The 16739-nt window shown below is 41.8% G+C and overlaps 1 protein-coding gene across 1 annotated transcript in view; it reads right to left on the reverse strand.

The window, feature by feature from the left end:
- The window catches only part of HECW2 (HECT, C2 and WW domain containing E3 ubiquitin protein ligase 2), a 159998-nt gene that overhangs the window by 89876 nt on the left and 53383 nt on the right, over positions 1–16739 (reverse strand). The gene's annotated exons all lie outside the window — the stretch shown is intronic.

The following is a 16739-nucleotide window of genomic DNA, read 5'->3' on the forward strand; positions in this document are numbered from 1 at the left end:
CCACTCATTTTCCCAGCCAGCTAACACTTTCCACCTCCCCCTCAGTGCCTCACAATGGCAAGATCTAATAGCAGATTCCTCATCTTGTAGATCCTTCAGCGCTGAAAAGCCATTCCAGGGTCTCTACAGTCTCCTCACCTGAAATTAGTTTATTCCAAAAACCCTGTTCTGAACTGGCATAAAAGACCTAAACATTACAGTATTTTAAAAATTATTAATTAGTACACTGCAGTCATTTGTCTTCAAATGTGCTGAGATGCTTTACGATTGCAAGAAGTATTTCATACTCCTAGCACTGATCAGATTCCTCCTTTTACCTACCTCCTGCTTTTGTTGTAAGCATTCAGATTTGATATGGCTATTAATAAACAGCAGATTTAATACATTTTATAGGGTTTTCTGAGTTCATTATGAAGCCCAGTGGAGTAATAAAAAGGGAAACATCATCTCTGAGCATTTACTTAATACTAATGTTGCACCTGAAATAAAATGTTTCAACTGTTCCCAAAGATGTGTATTATTCACTTACTGGCAGACCACAGCAGCCAGCACTACTCAATATGGAAGACTTATAAATTAACATACAATAATATACAAACCCAACAACAACGGCTTTAAAAGTATACAAAAGGGTTTCCTTAAAAACAAAGATCCTGTTCTCATTGGTTGTATTACACCTAACTATGCACCATTTCATTAAGTGAGCTCTGATCCTGGAAACCCTGTTAGTAAAATGTGTGAACTGAGTACCTAGGCATAATTTTCAGACAAGACCTGGTTTCTGCGTTTTTGTATGATTTTTATACTGTGTGTCATCGACTACTTGCAAACACAGATGATCCCATTTGGGGATCTGGTACCAGCATGCTGACACTGCAGAACTTAATGGCACAATTAAGGAAACACTATGGGCACCAAGAGAAAAGAGTTTTTCTGTGAATGTATAACTGAAGGTTAATCCAGTTAATTTTGAAAAAGCACAGCACGGTAGTATTTTTAACATTGTATTATGCTCTACACTTGAATCTGCCATCAGGTCCTTGGTTGATGTCTTACTTGAAATCTAATCATACCTTCGTATGCAAACCAGTGAATTACTGATGTATCACTGAAGGTGTTTCTTTCTTTTTTGTAAATTGCACCACAGGCTTAAAGTCTTTAGAAATAAAACTCACTTAATAAGTTATTTTGTAAGTGCTCCAATTGTCTTTAAACTTAAAACAAGGACTAAAATTCTTAATATTTACTTTTGTGGCTGAATTCTGCAGCACACCCCAAACCCATTTTCTTTCTGAGAGGGAAGGCTCAGTCAGTGGTTCAAACTAGAGCAAGGAAGATTTAGATTGCACATTAGGAAGCAGTTCTTTAATACAAGGGTGGTGAGATACTGGAATAGGTTGTCTAGAGAATTGGGGATTCCTCATCCCTGGAGAGTTCAAGGCCACGCTTTATGAGGCTTTGAGTAGCCTGGTCTAGTGGAAGGTGTCCCTGAACATGGCAGGGGGGTGGAACTAGATGACCTTTAAGCTACCTTCCAACTCAAGCCATTTGATGGGTTTTCTTTCAGGTATTTCCACCAAACAATATTGTGTGGTTATACATTGTATTGATATTCCAGCAGATACAGGACAACCCAGAAACAGTTCAGGAGCACAGCACATTCTAAATTTGCACACACACTTTCAAAGATGCTATTTTTGCAAGGTATACAGGCACGGGAAATCTAATGTGTTTGCTTCTCTCAGGGCCCGCATTGCTCTGCCATCCCTGACCTGATTGAGGTTCTCTTGAACCTGTGATACAACCCTGTGGCTTGCTTATTGGACAGAAATTCACCAAGTTTTTGTCTGTTCTTTGCTGAGGAGAGCAAACCCAATTTGTCACAAGGTGTGGGCCCTATGTTATGGTGGTTGTAGCCACCTACTTTTGCTGGTTTTCTCTACCACACTCCAGATACCATTCCCTAGGCCTCAACCTGTAGCTGGCCTTCAAGTCAATCACAGGGCAAACACTGGTTTTCTTTCCCCCATTCCTGTCAAATACATTACCATCAAAAATGCCTTCAGATTTTTCAATGGGGATGTCTCCACTAATGCAATACTTTTTGTTGCTGTTGTTTTAAATAAACCACAACTATTCTTCTCATTTGCTCACTCTTGCTATGAGAAATGCAGCACCTGTTCCATCCCCACACAGCCACAGAGGCCTTGCTGCCACCACCACTAGAATGTTTAAACTGTGAATGATTAAATAAAAGCTACAATACATAACTAGAAATTCAAGTAGCCAGATTTTATACCAGGAAGGCAGAGAGGGTTGAACATACATTTAAAAGGGCTTGGAGAAGAAACTGCAACAGAAACATCACATGATACTCTCATGTAAATATCCCAAAAAATGGAGGGGAAAAGAGCATCACTTACCTAAATCCTCACTCAGCACTGTGAAATGGGACTGCTTTACAACTGCTCACGATCATAGTACTTTGGTGGGAGGTTTTGGACAGTTTGTTCCACTATGCCTTTCACATTTTAATCTCTTCAGAATAACTGATAAATACCTGTGTTCCTCCTTCAGAAAAGCTGGGAGCTGCACTGAATGCCAGCACAAGACTGCTGTGGTACTTGCAGCTGCAATTCACAGAATCACAGAATGTTAGGGGTTGGAAGGGACCTCAAAAGATCACCTGGTCCAACCCTCTGTCAGAGCAGGATCACCTAGAGCAGATCACACAGGAACACACCGAGGCAGGTTTTGAATATCTCCAGAGATGGAGACTCCGCAACCCTCCTGGGCTGCCTGTTCCAGTGTTCCATCACCCTCACAGTGAACTCCTAGTACTTGTTGCTACTTCACTTCTAAAGGTCACATTAAAAAGCTTAGTAATTACAGTATCAAACTACCATGACCAATGTCTATCCTCCCACAGGAGGAATTTCAAGTCAGTTAACAAATAACAAGTCAGGTGTTCATGACTGAAAGTGACAGAGAAACACTGAAGATGACTGAACCACCAGAAGCAGAAACGGGCACCATCTTGTGACTCCCTCCCTCTGCAGAGGGGGAAGGTCTTAGAGCATCACAGCTGGATTTTTATTTTGTACCTGCATTCATCCAACTCTTGTGGGTTTGAGACACTTTACACACCAACTGAGCCAACACCTTTGTATTTTCTGCTGTGACTGCATGTATTCACACTTTTCTCAGGGCCTAATAAATCAACAGCATGGCAGCTGGAGATCACAGAATCACAGAATGGGAGGGGTTGGAAGAGACCTCTGGAGATCATCCAGTCCAACCTCCCTGACAAAGCAGGGTCACCTAGATCAGGTTGCTCAGGATCACTGTCCAGGTGGGTTTTGAAAGTCTCCAGAAGAGACTCCACAACCTCTTTGGGCAGCCTGCTCCAGTGCACCAGTACCCTCACACCAAAGAAGTTTTTCCTTAAGTTTAAGTGAAACCTCCTGAGATGTGATATACAATCACTGTGTCAGAGACTTTCTGTGCAATAGACTAAAGCAGGTTGGACTTGACGATCTTTGAGGTCTCTTCCAACCTTGGTGATACTGTGACACTGTGAAAGCAGAGCAAAGTGGCTAATTACTGCTGCATCCAAGTTCAGATACAGATGTCAAACTCATTAAGAATTCAGGTTTGTCTGGTTTTACTTTTAGTTGGGCTCATCAGAGAAAAAATCCCAAATCATGACATTTAGCTTCCTCACTTATATCCCTCAGTTGCTGAGTAATTCCTGGGAAGCAAAGAAAATTCCAAGGCCTTGCCTACCTACTCTGTAAGACACATATGTTACTAAAATGGCGTCTTCATGCTTATTTTTAAACAACAATGTCAGATTCCTGGGAGCTGCCAGCGCAGTGACTCAGCAAAGGGAGGCAGGCTGTGTCCTGGGCCTCTTCTCACAGAACAAACCCACCAGCTTCAGCCTGCAGAACATGCAGGATTCCAGCAGAAATGGCTCTGAAACCTGAATGCAAATTGTTTGCGAGTCATGAAACCCACAGGGAAGCAGATTTCCTACGCAGACTTTGGATTTTGGGATGCTATTTTAAGAAAGCATGGTTATCTTTAACTCAGCATCTTAACATTATTCCCCTTAATTTACACTCCAGTGCAGTGAGAAGTCCTTAATTTGGTGTTAGAAGATTCTGCCTGCCACTTCCCAAAACGTACTCCTCTCACACTGATACCTGGGAGTCTGACAAGATGCCCTACCTATCTAATGGCAAAGCTCAGGTGCTTTTGGGGGGGGATATTTTCTCCTAAATCCTTTTGAATCCTGGCACATATATAGTAGTTTTTCAGGGAGTATCTGTAAATTAGTATACACAGAACTATCAAGGGTGTCTATGATTTTGAACACAGTATCCTCTATTCAGTAAGCAATTTATTTCAGGAGGTTGACTCATTTCCTTAAAGCTTTTACAGCTATCTGTTGTTATTGAAAAAAATTCAGAAAATTTAGAAGTATTCAAGGAAATGAGCCAACACATCCTGGAAGAAATTCATCCAATACACACACGCAGAGAGTAAGATAAGTCAGTCTTAGATTTCTAAAGAAATGAGGAGGAAGTTCTGAAAGAACTTGCAATATTTTTCGTTGAATACAATGTTTGCTTCTCATCATCGTACCTCTCTTCACGCCCACTTTAGAATCAACGTACTATGGCTAATCAGCAATGTAAAGTGTTTTCTTTTATTTTTAAACTGTGGAGACATGAAACTTCTTCTGAAATAGTTTAATGACTGGTGTCCAATATTTAAATTAAAAATATTGCTGCCATTATGCCTCATGATAACTTTATTTCAGACCCCTGGTGCTTACCCCTAGGGTCACAGGGTCCATGGTCAAACTATATATCCGAAGACACACCACAGAACCACCTCATCACAGAGCTCTGGGGACACTGGCTACCAGGAAATCATTACCCAGAGGCAAGGAAACAATATCTACCTTTAAAGGTCTCCAGCAGATTACAGAATCAAATGCACTATCATGGAAAAGTTCAGCTCTTTGAAAACAAAGCAAAGAACCAGAAATTTCTTCACAGCTTTTCCAAGAACCATTCACGCCCAGGATGTGCTTCATCTCCTTGAATATCTAAAACCATGATGGGAAGAAATGAAAAATCCATTTGCCAAACACTGATTTCATGAAGTAGTAGTCAATAAAAATTGCCTTTGCCCTTCGCTGGACTCTCTCATGCTTGTGAAGCATGAGGAGTGTGAACCTAGCATTTTGGGCATTCTCTGTCATTAAGTGAAAAGATGTGATTTTTTCATTAAAACTTTTCTATATCATTGTCTATTAAACATGAATTTAGCAGCATAGCAATGATGAACAGATAGTTTCCCAAGTGACAATGTATGTCCTTGTCCTGGGCTGGCAAAGTTGCTCAGCCTTTTTTCTGGGTAGGAAGCTCACCTCATATACATACATAGCTTTTGGAAATGTAGCATGACCCAAACATGGTATGGAATCTCCCAGAACACATCAGCATCACCAGCCAGTTCTCATCAATTGATTACTCATGAATCTTTTTCCTCACAAATATGCTTTATTGATTTTTTGTAACAAGATTGTTTCTTCAGGGTTAAGATTTACCTCTTAAATACATAGGATGCTAATAGTTACTTCCAGTCTCGAATCTTGAAGCTTATATCATGAAGATGAGAGCAGATGAAGCCAAAAACTTTACGGCAAGTAGTAAATGGCTCTGCAGGTGAGACCAAGGCTAAAACAATTGCAAAGGTCATGTTACAGTTCTTTAGAAGTGATATTACTCTACTGGGACCAAAACACAAAGTCGGTTATATTAAAACCATGACTAGAAGTCAAAAAAAAAAAAAAAAAAGAAAAAAGAAAGCTAACACGCAACAGCAAGAAAGGACCTGTGTGACTAACAAAGGCAAAGAAACTGTATTAATGTTTCTAGATATCATGAAAATACCTACAGACATCAACGTTCCCATGACTCCTACATTCCTAGCAGAGTACCTTTAAAGAACACTAATTCCCTGGGACTCTGCAGGCAAAGAACAGAACCTAGAATCAAATTAACTAGAAAAAAATGCTCACCAGCTCAGCTACTCTCAGTAAGCTTAAATCATAAGTAACTACAAAAAGCACAATCAAACTTGCTCTCCTGTTACAGCAGTCTGGGGACGACGGAGATTGGAATCAATACGGCTGATCAATATGATCTAGTATTGTTCCTTTATTGCTTCATCATTGTTCCGTTATAAAGCAAGCATAGTGCAAAGCAGACAGTAGAGCTGACAGGCTAGTAAGAAGTGCGCAGAAGAAGTGCGTATTAAGAAAAACTTTACAACTTATATAAGCTCGGGGGGCATTGCTGGCATGGCTTCATTGGCCCCTCATGAGTGACCACACACTGTACTACTGTGGATTATTGGTTAACAGGCGGGATTGTTGATATACGTGTGTGTCCTGTCATTCCAAGATAACTCTCTATGTTTATGGCTACCAGTGTCCTGCTTTGGTTACACAGTGCGGGCACAGCACTGTTCTGCTATACTGCTAGCCACTTCCGCACTCATGCTGGGCACGGCCTACCACCATGTCAGGCTCTAGGCCTACACTGCCAGATTGCTCACACTGCCTGTCACAACCATTACCACACAGCAGCCTCCAAATCACACCCCATGGCACCTGCTCCTCTGGGGTCACTGCTGCACACTGCATCAAAGCAGGCTGAGTGGGAAATGACTGCTAAAGAGATAGTCCCTTCTGGTTACATGCTCCTTCAAGTCCCCTGCTGCTCTCTCAGCCTATTCAAGATGCTAAATTGGCATAGAGCTGTTTGTATTCTTGGGAGAGTCAATGGTCTGCCCAGCCAATGGGCAGGAAAGAGTAGCACTGAAGTCAGTAACCTACATTAACCTGAAAGGAGGATACTTTTTATTTAATTGCTTGAGCAGGACAGAAGAAGTGTACTCAAGTAAGTGTACTGTCACTAGAGCTGCTTTTCAAAACTGAACTCTTATGTGCTAATGACTCAGAACGTCCAACCAAATGGACAAAAAAAATTCATAAAGGTACTTGCATCATTTGCTGAAATGCCACTTATGTCACATGGGTTGTCTTTGGATTTACTTGCTGAAAATATATCATAGGATTATAGAATGGTTTGAGTTAGAAGGGCCCTTAAAGATCACTTAGTTCCAGCTCCCACACACGGGCAGGGACACCTCCTACTAGAACAGCTTGCTCAAGGACTCATCCAACCTGGCTTTCAACATTTAAAGGCTTGAAGCCTCCAAAACTCCTCTGGGCAACCTGTTCCAGTACCTCACCACCCTCATGGGGAAGAATTTCTTCCTAGTATCTGACCTCTGTCCATGCTCTTCCTTTGTCCTGTCACTCCATGCCTTTGTAAAAATCTCCCTCTCCAGCCCCGCTAAGGGCCCCCTTCAAATACTCGAAGGCTGCTCTAAGGTCTCTCTGGAGCATTCTCTTCTCCAGGCTGAGCAACCCCAACTCTTTCAGCCTGTCTTCACAGGAGAGGTTCTCCATCCCCAAATCATCTTTGTGGCCCATCACAGGTGTGTTTTTGTTTATTAAAGGAAATTTCACAAAGCATGTTTCACCACACTGATCACATAATTTACAACTCAAAATGAGTGTTGCAGCCTGTCTCATCAATGACTCCTAAAAATCTTACTAATTTTTAACTTCAGCAGATTGTTCCAGCTTTGTTCAGCATCTTGACAGCAACTGCCTGGCAGTAAAGCTACTAAAATTCAGAGGTGCATCTATGGTGAAATATTCTCAGATCAAATTTTTCTTCTCCCTGCAGGCTACCATCTGCTGAGCCATGTCATGCATGAAACTCTATGTACAAGCTAAAGTCCAATAAGCATAGAAATATGGTGGGTTTTTTCCCTCTTTTAAGAGGTCATTGCTGGATATTTATCTTAGCAACAACAGCATGTCCTGCTATTGTGCTACAGTATTTTTCTATGCATATTTAAGCTTACAAAGACAAAATCCATTTAGGCTTAACTGGTTTCTTATGCAAGAAAGTGTTTCCACATTTGATGGCAAAGGTAAAACATTGACGAAGGTCCCAATCTTGCAAGGCACTCAGTGCCTTGAATTTTTGTCCTCTTCACAGATGGCACTTAGTAGTCCAAGCTTTCAGTTTTATGCTATCAAAAATGATCCTCAGGTGTAACTCTACTCATGTGAAGCCCGTTTATAACCACCAGATAAAGTTTAAATTCTCAGGGAACGAAACATTTAATGGAGCATGAGAGTTCATATCATATCTGATAAAGTCTAGTGGCCACTGAACAGCAACAATTGGTGAGTTGTTGTCAGGGAAAACCAGAAACAGAATTTCTAATTACACTTCTTACAAGAAAATTGGAAACCAGTGACTTGTATCCATCAAATCTTTGAAGTCCCATTAAAAAGGGCTGGACGTTAGCACTGATGAGCAGGAAGAGATCATGCTGAAATGAAATTATTTACTATGACCTTTAAGAATACAAATCCTGTTTCAATTCCCCTCACGATCTGATTGTAGATCTGCATAACTCTGCAGCCTGCTCTGAATATACTCTATACAATTCAAAGCTACCTCTTTTACTTAACACTTCACAGTACTCATCGTGCTCTTTCCAAGTAACAAAGCCTTGCTGTATCTTGCCCTCCTCTCCTTATTGTAGTACAAGGGAAAGGGCTATATCGTTTTAACATAAATTCTAGGCTCATTGTTTTCATTACCACACCTGACATATAAAGGATTCATTTACTTCCAAGGGCAGGGCTGGAATATACAAGGGCAATTGCTATACTACTTTTTACCAACTTTTAAGGACTACTGACACAGGAGTGACAGATGAGTGACTAGTAACTAAAAACACAGCCAGAGATGAACAGGCTGACATAACCCCTGAATGACTGCTAGACAAAGGAGGCAGATCTCAGGAGAGAGTTTGACCAGACCTTTAAACAAAGCTGTGGGGCATGGGATTTGCTTGCCTGGGAACTGGCTGCCCACCAGAGTGAGAGTGATGGCCTCCTGGATGCTGCTGGACAGAGACAAGAGCTGCTGCCAACGTGGATGTCTGTAAGCATCGTTGTTCCCTGAGGAGTGAATGACAGCTAAGCACAGTCAGTTTAATTGCACTCTTGTAGCATCTTCAACTCACATCTACACCCCTCTTAAGCAAAACTGGCACACTGTATGAGGGCTGGGTACCACTCAGGCCCAGATTAAACTTTTTCTGTACCAGATGGTCATGTTTGGCCATTCTCTGGATCTTTTATGTTCCTCAAATAGCATATTTCAAGACACACCTTGATGAGCCTTGCAAGGAAAGGAGCTTGTCGAGATGGCCAGGAAGGCCAAAGGCACCCTGTCCCAGATCATGAATAGTGTGACAAGCAGGACCAGGGCAGGGATCATCTCCCCATACTTGGCACTCAGGAAGCCACACCTTGATTAGTGGATTCAGTTTTGGGCCCCTCACTAAAAGAAAGACATGGAGGTGCTGGAGGGAGTCCATAAAAGGGCTGGTGAAGGGATCTGGAGAACAGGTCTTAGGAGGAGCAACTGAGGAAACTGCAGTTGTTTAGCCAGAAGAAAAAGGAGGCTGAGGGGAGACCTTCTGGCTCTCTGCAACTCCCTGAAATGATGTTGTAGTGAGATGGGAGTTGGTCTTTTCTTCTTATTAACAAGGGGAATTTTAGGCTGGACATTAGAAGAAAGTTTTGCCCTGAAAGAGTTCTCAAATCTTGGAACGGGTTCCCCAGGCAGATGATTGAATGCCTATCCCCACAGGTGTTTCAAAGAGGCAGACATGCTGCTGAAGGACATGGTTTAGCACCAGGCTTGGCAGCGTTAGATATGGATGGATTTTTGATCATAAAGGTATTTTCCAAAGGAAACAATTCTGTGATTCTAAGGTCAATACTGGCACCCTCAGTAATCTCCTCTGGTTATAATTTAAGTCACTGTGTGCCCACTATAAGCATAGATAAAGAAGCTCTATCTGACACATCCAGCAGCAAAGGATTATTCTCAGAGTTCCACTATGCATGCTTTCCATCTTTCTGGTTTTAACTACATCAGTCATATCCCTAGTGTTCTGTATTTAACACTCCTCCATTCATTCAAGTTCTTACAGTCATTGATAAATCCATGCAGAAGAAGTAGCCAAGAAGGTCATAAAAAATTTACAGGATGAATTCTAACACTGTGTATACTGAGAAATTAATCCATAATCTTTTACTACATGAAACAAAATCAATAGATGAATTAATGCAACTACTTCTTCAGTCCAGTTATAAGTGATTTGGAATAATTGTTTTTCCCAAATTATCTTGAAAACAGCATGTGGCATGTTGAAGTGGTGACAGAAAACAGCTCAGCAAGTGCCTTTAAAAAAGAAATGAAAGCCAAACTCCTTTAAACAAATGAACCCCCAAGCTGACACAAGGCAGCTTTATGGCAAAAAGAAATATTAGGGATATTGAACTGTACATTGTTTGCCATTATCCAGTGTTTGTATTTGCTGTCTTCCCATCTGCTGGAACAGCCACTTACATCAAAAAGGCAGGGTAGGGAAAACATCGTTTTCCATCCAAGGGCTGATAAATGTCACGCCAAAACCTTTTGCAGAGGAAAGATACTGACAGCACAGCTGAAAGTGTCCTCCCTGCAGCTACGTTTGTCTAGTTTTCAGGTCACGGGTATCTCAAAGATGTAAAAAAACCACCATTAACTGGAAAGTCTGGATGTTTTGGCAACACTACCTCTGTCACAGCTTGAACTTCTTCCAGAGAGAAACATCTATCTACAAGATTCTAGGTTTGGGTTGTTTTGCAGGGTTTTTTTTTTTGAGCAGGGCAGTAATTATTTTCCTCTCAAAACAAGTATGATGACTGTATTTTAGAAGTAGTGAGCATAGCTTTTAAAGTATCTGCTGCATGCAAGGAAATACAAGACAGCATGCACCTTCTGTTCATGTCTTCTAACTTGGGCATTATGCTGTCCATTTGATCCTTGAGCCATCATAAAATCACAGAATGGTAGGGTTTGGAAGGCATCTTGAAGGATCATCCAGTCCAACCATCCTGCCAGAACAGGATCACCTAGAGAAGGTCACACAGGAACATATCCAGGTGGGTTTTGAATGTCTCCAGTGAAGGAGACTCCACAACCTCACTGGGTAGCCTGTTCCAGGGCTCTGTGACCTTCACAGTGTAAAGGTTTTCCCTTATGGTCATGTGGAACCTCCTCTGCTCCTGCTTGCACCCACTGCCCCAAGGCTCCTCAGGCATCTCTTCTCCAAGCTAAAGAGCGCCAGCTCCCTCAGCCTGTCCTCACAAAGCAGATGTTCCACTCCCTTCAGCATTTTGGTGGCTCTGTGCTGAACTCTCTCAAGCAGTACCCTGAAGTCCTTCTTGAACTGAGGGGCCCAGAATCACACAAAATATTCCAGATGCAGTCTTAGCAGGGTAAGATTAGAATGGGAGGAGAACCTCTCTTGACCTACTAACCACAGCCCTTCTAATCCACCCCAGGATACCATTGGCCTTCTTGGCCACAAGAGCACATTGCTGGCTCATGGTCCTCCTGTTGTCCACCAGGACCCCCAGCTCCCTTTCCCCTATGCTGCTCTCCAACAGGGAGAGAACTAGCTCAGGACTGAGAAGGAAGTACCACCACAGTTTGTGTTGGGGGAAAAAGTAGCCTCACATGTGGGTTAGGACCTAGGAAGAAATAACGTAAGACTGAAATGTAGAACCTGGAGGGAAAGCTTCATTTCTTCTTCAAATCAACTTTTTCCACACACTTTTGCTGATCACAAGTATCAAGCTCAGACTGATGTGAACCAGCACCAATTTGAGATGCCGGCCAGGATGAATTCATGTTCTCTTAGTGTGAGTTGTGAATTTGGCTTTCTTGTAATTATTTAAGCATACATCTCTAGTGGGAGTTTCACCAACATTTCAACACATACAGGTATGGCTCTTTCAGAGCTTCAGAGCCATAGCTGGTCCTTTTGTTCACTTTTTGAAGAGACAAAATGATCATGTGCTTAAATATTCAGATGATATCATAAATAAGCCCAAACAATTTCCCCAACAGCGGATGACAGAGAGCAATGCCAGTACCCTGAAAGCCTATGATCCATCAGCCTATGATCTTGGAGTCTTCAGCAGCACCCCAAATGAGGAGTAGCCACAAATTAATACTGCTATACCTAGTAAGTAGTCAATAGCTACTAAGAGTATTGCTCAGATTTTAAAGTCCAGAAAAGTATTTATATTGCTAAAACAAGAAGAAAAAAACAAGTGAATAATCAGGTTTTTCTGGAAGATAATAAAGTTATTACTTTGCATGTTTTCTGTGCTGAAAACTAGGGAAATCTTCTAGAACCAAAGTATCTTAACATTTCATAATCTCTCTGTCTAATGTAAGCCACTATTTTAAGTGTATTAAAGGCAGTTGATGTGAAAGCTTCTTTCTTTTTAATCTTGTCTGACCTGAAATGGAAAGACTTCAAACACAGAAGGCTTAGAATAAACCTAGATGCTGTCTAAATTGCCCTATATAACTGTGCATCAGTTGTGGGCCTTTTTTGTTGTTGTTGGAGTTTTGGTTTCATGATGCTATTATGGATCCATGCTATAACAAAAAGCCAAGCAGCCTGTAAAAAGCAGCTGTTGGAAATGACTCTTGATAGTTCACATGTTAAATGTGCTGAGGACCTCTAGAGTAAGGCCACACATCTCATAAATAGGACTCTGTAAATGAGGGCAAAAATAGGCCGACCTGGGCAATTTGGCCATAGGACTTAATCTATTTAAACAAAAAAATAGGGTTTCCTTCTCTCTCCTGACTTTGTGTTCTTCTTTTTGTATCATAGTATCATAGTATCATTCAGGGTTGGAAGGGACCACAAGGATCATCTAATTCCAACCCCCCTGCCATGGGCAGGGACACCCCACACTAGATCAGGCTGGACAGAGCCTCATCCAGCCTGCTCTTAAACACCTCCAGGGACGGGGCCTCGACCACCTCCCTGGACAACCCATTCCAGGGTTTCACCACTCTCATGGTGAAGAGCCTCCTCCTCACATCCAGCCTGAATCTCCCCACCTCCAGCTTCATTCCATTCCCCCTAGTCCTATCACTCCCTGAGATCCTGAGAAGTCCTTCCCCAGCCTTCCTGTAGGCCCCCTTCAGATACTGGAAGGCCACAATTAGGTCACCTTGGAGCCTTCTCTTCTGCAGACTGAACAGCCCCAACTCCTTCAGTCTTGTTGTATATATGTTGTACATCAGTAGTATATATGTTGTATATCAGTTGTATATATGGGGCTTCACAGCAACCCATAAAATGCATCAAGACTCAACTGCCCTCAGCATTCCACAAGCAGCGGAGAGGCCACCTGATCAACTTCCTGAGCAGCTCTCACTTCCCAAGGAAGTCCTGATAGCCTGTTAGCACCACACAACCACTAAGGCTGGAAAAGACCCTAAGGATCACCAAGTCCAACTGTAACCCAGCTACCACAACCACTAAACCATACTCTGAAGCACCATATCTACAGCTTCTTGAACACCTAAAGGGATGCTACAATAACACAAAAGCAAGAAAACTGGGATGTCTCATAGTCCCTTCCAACCAAATATCCATTTCTCTAGTTTGATTCCAACTGGGTCTAATACAGTAATGACTCACTACAGGACTCCAGAGCCTGACCACTAATGTCAGAGCAAGATTCAGCTTCCTCTTAATTAGACACACAAAAAAAGGCCTATTGACTCCTAAGAGTTTAAATATGACTGAGAATAAACATTTTTAAACCACACATTTACAGAAAAAGAAAAAGCTGAGTTACTACTGGACAAGGAAACGTCACAGGTCTAGCAAAGCTTACAGCTAAGTTCAAAGTGCTAAACCTCCATTTCAGATGTGATAACTTCAGGCCACGCTGCCCGATCTACAGGGCAAAGTGCTAAGACTGAGGAATAGTAGGTCTCTCTGGCTTGTGGTCTCACTTGGACACTCTATGTGCCTTTATAGACATGCTAGCTACACCCACACCTCTTGCCTCTGGAGCCAGAAAGCTGCTTCAACAAAACTTAATAGACAACTCTTCAAGAGGTGCCACTGACATTTTAAAAGTTCAGGCAGTACAAATCCAGAAAGAGTCAGGAAAAAGGATGTTTGCCTTCACAGACTTCCCTAGCTATTTTTTTTTTAACAAAACAGAAGTCTGAAAAAAAAAATCCTATGCATTTTAAAAGACTTGGCCCTTAAGAGTATGACGACTCTGTTTCTCCCCATACCTCTTTTCAAGAAGGTAACAGCTATTTTCACAACCATTTAGCAGACCAAACGTTTCACTGACATAGGGCACTAGAATAAGCTCCATCTGCTACTCCCTAGTGTAAGCCTATCATCTGCAAACAGCCTGGCAGTAAAGGCAGTGACTGTTTACTGACAATTGTGTGACCAACTGATGTCTTGAGTGAATATGGACAGAGGTTTGAAGTCTCTTCCAAAGAGTGTAAACTGAACAAATTAATGAATGAAGAGGCAACAGTTTCCCAGTGTGTCATTTTCAGCTTCTTTCACAATGCACACATTCTAGAAAATTAATTTGAAGTGAACATGTACCTGAAATGCTTCAGACCAATGTCAGGTCTCTCTGTTTTAATGTCTCAGCTCAGGATGAGGCTCAATTTTAGGATTTCACCTTCTCTTTATTTACAGAATTAACAATCATTCCTCCCCCTCCCCCCTCTTAGAGCATCAATCCAACTTTCATCACAGTTAAATGTGAAACTAATGTTAAAAAAAAAAGCCACAGGACTGTGCTTTTGGTTATGTCAACTGGTTTTTAAAATAAGAGCCAAATATTTGCCTTTTTTGTGTCCAAAATGTGTCAGAAAATGGTGTTTCAGCAGAAGATGTGGGTGAAGGTGGAGGTACAGCAGCAGGCTGCTGTCTTGTGTTACTGAGCACAATTTCCGCTGTCAGAGAAGAGCGACTTTGGAAGCAAAATGGTTTTCATTTCAAGGAATGACCAGGACAGATAACCTCAAGCAACAACACTGAATATTTATAATGTGTTTGAGGATGGAGCTCTTCTTTTTAAATATATCCACCCACAAACATCCTCCTCCTGAGAAAGCAGGAAGAGTGTCCTCAATGCCCAAACAAGTGAGAAGGAATTGGGGGTAGTTCACAGCCATTACTCCAACTGACTGAAAATCCTGGATTATACCCTGTGGGATTTAAGTTACCTTAGCTATGTCTAGAAACATGCTGCAAATAAAAGGTTTTTTATATTGCATCCTTAAAATTCTTTACCCTTTTTTTGAAAGATGCTAGATACTTGCAAGAGGTTATCAAAAAGCCTCCATCCAAGATAGACAGGCATTCATATCAGGCTGGGTACCACCATACCTCTCTGTCATTAAAAAACACATAATTCATTCATCCAGAAGGATAAGACAAAAAAAAATCTTAAAGGAAAGGTCTCAAATGGCAGTGGAGACAAAAGCTCCCAGGACCTTTCATCATTTAACAAGGAAAGAGGAAACCTACCATGGCTCAAACACTCCAGTATTACATAGTAGCATGATGGGGTTCCAGGCCCAAGGCGGCTTAAATTTTACTGTTCCTGGTAGGATTCTTACCTTATTCACTTTAAACTGTTTTGTACTTTAGGGGTTCAACAGACTGAAAGTGGAAGTATTTTTAACCATGAAAGTAGGATAAGAATCACTTATAGCCTACAATAAACCAATGAAAATGTTACAGGAAGATGCTGTACTTCAGGACCACAACCACCAAGCTCCAATGCTGTGAAGCACAATAAAAACAATAGTGCCAAACTTTTCTTCAGATGTTTCATTTAGCAGACTGTGCATTTCACAGCACAGATCACACTTGAGCTGCTAATTCTGTTGGGTAGATTCATTTCTCCTTCTTGTGGAGACGCTTAATTTAGGTGCCTAAAGTATTGGCACATATCCACAGCTCATTCCAGGAGAGACTGCAGCTCACGCAGTAACTGGGTAAGCACTAGAAGAGCACAAGCCAATACTGTCCAGTTTGTGGAGCTGCAGTAATACCAGAAAAAGATATCAGACAAGAAGAGTGAGAACTGGAAACAGCATCTAATACAGGTTGTTGAGTCACCATCCCTGGAGGGATTTAAAAGAGGTGTAGATGTGACACTGAGGGATGTGGTCTAATGGTGACCTGGCAGTGTTAGGTTGCAGCTGGACTTGACGATCTTCAAGGTCTCTTCCAATCTAAATGATTCTATGATTAAGTGATGCAGAGATGGAAAACAGCAAATTTCTCTGAAATCCCACTGAGAGCAATTTCATTGCACTAAGCTTAGTTCCAACACAGACAAAATTCCAGTGGTCAGCCCTGCTTCCAACAGTTTCTGCTGTCCCTCTTATGGCAGGTTGTACTGACAATTCCTTTCTACATTAGCAGTTAGGTTCAGAGAAGCAGTGGGGTTTTGACACAAATCAACTCATCGGTCCCTCTTACTAAGGACTGATTACAGCCAGAGAATAATTTCAGTGCATGTGAACTGGATTTCTTGAGAAGGCAACAAAACTCCATGTGCCACTACAGCTACCCACACTAGCCATGCTCTGCTTCTAGTGTCCTTCAGGCAGCATCAAACCATGCATATAGCAGGGATG

The sequence above is a fragment of the Melanerpes formicivorus genome, unplaced genomic scaffold, assembly GCF_026170545.1.
Source record: "Melanerpes formicivorus ecotype bairdi unplaced genomic scaffold, bMelFor1.0.p_v2 SCAF_5, whole genome shotgun sequence".
NCBI classification, from domain to species: domain Eukaryota; kingdom Metazoa; phylum Chordata; class Aves; order Piciformes; family Picidae; genus Melanerpes; species Melanerpes formicivorus.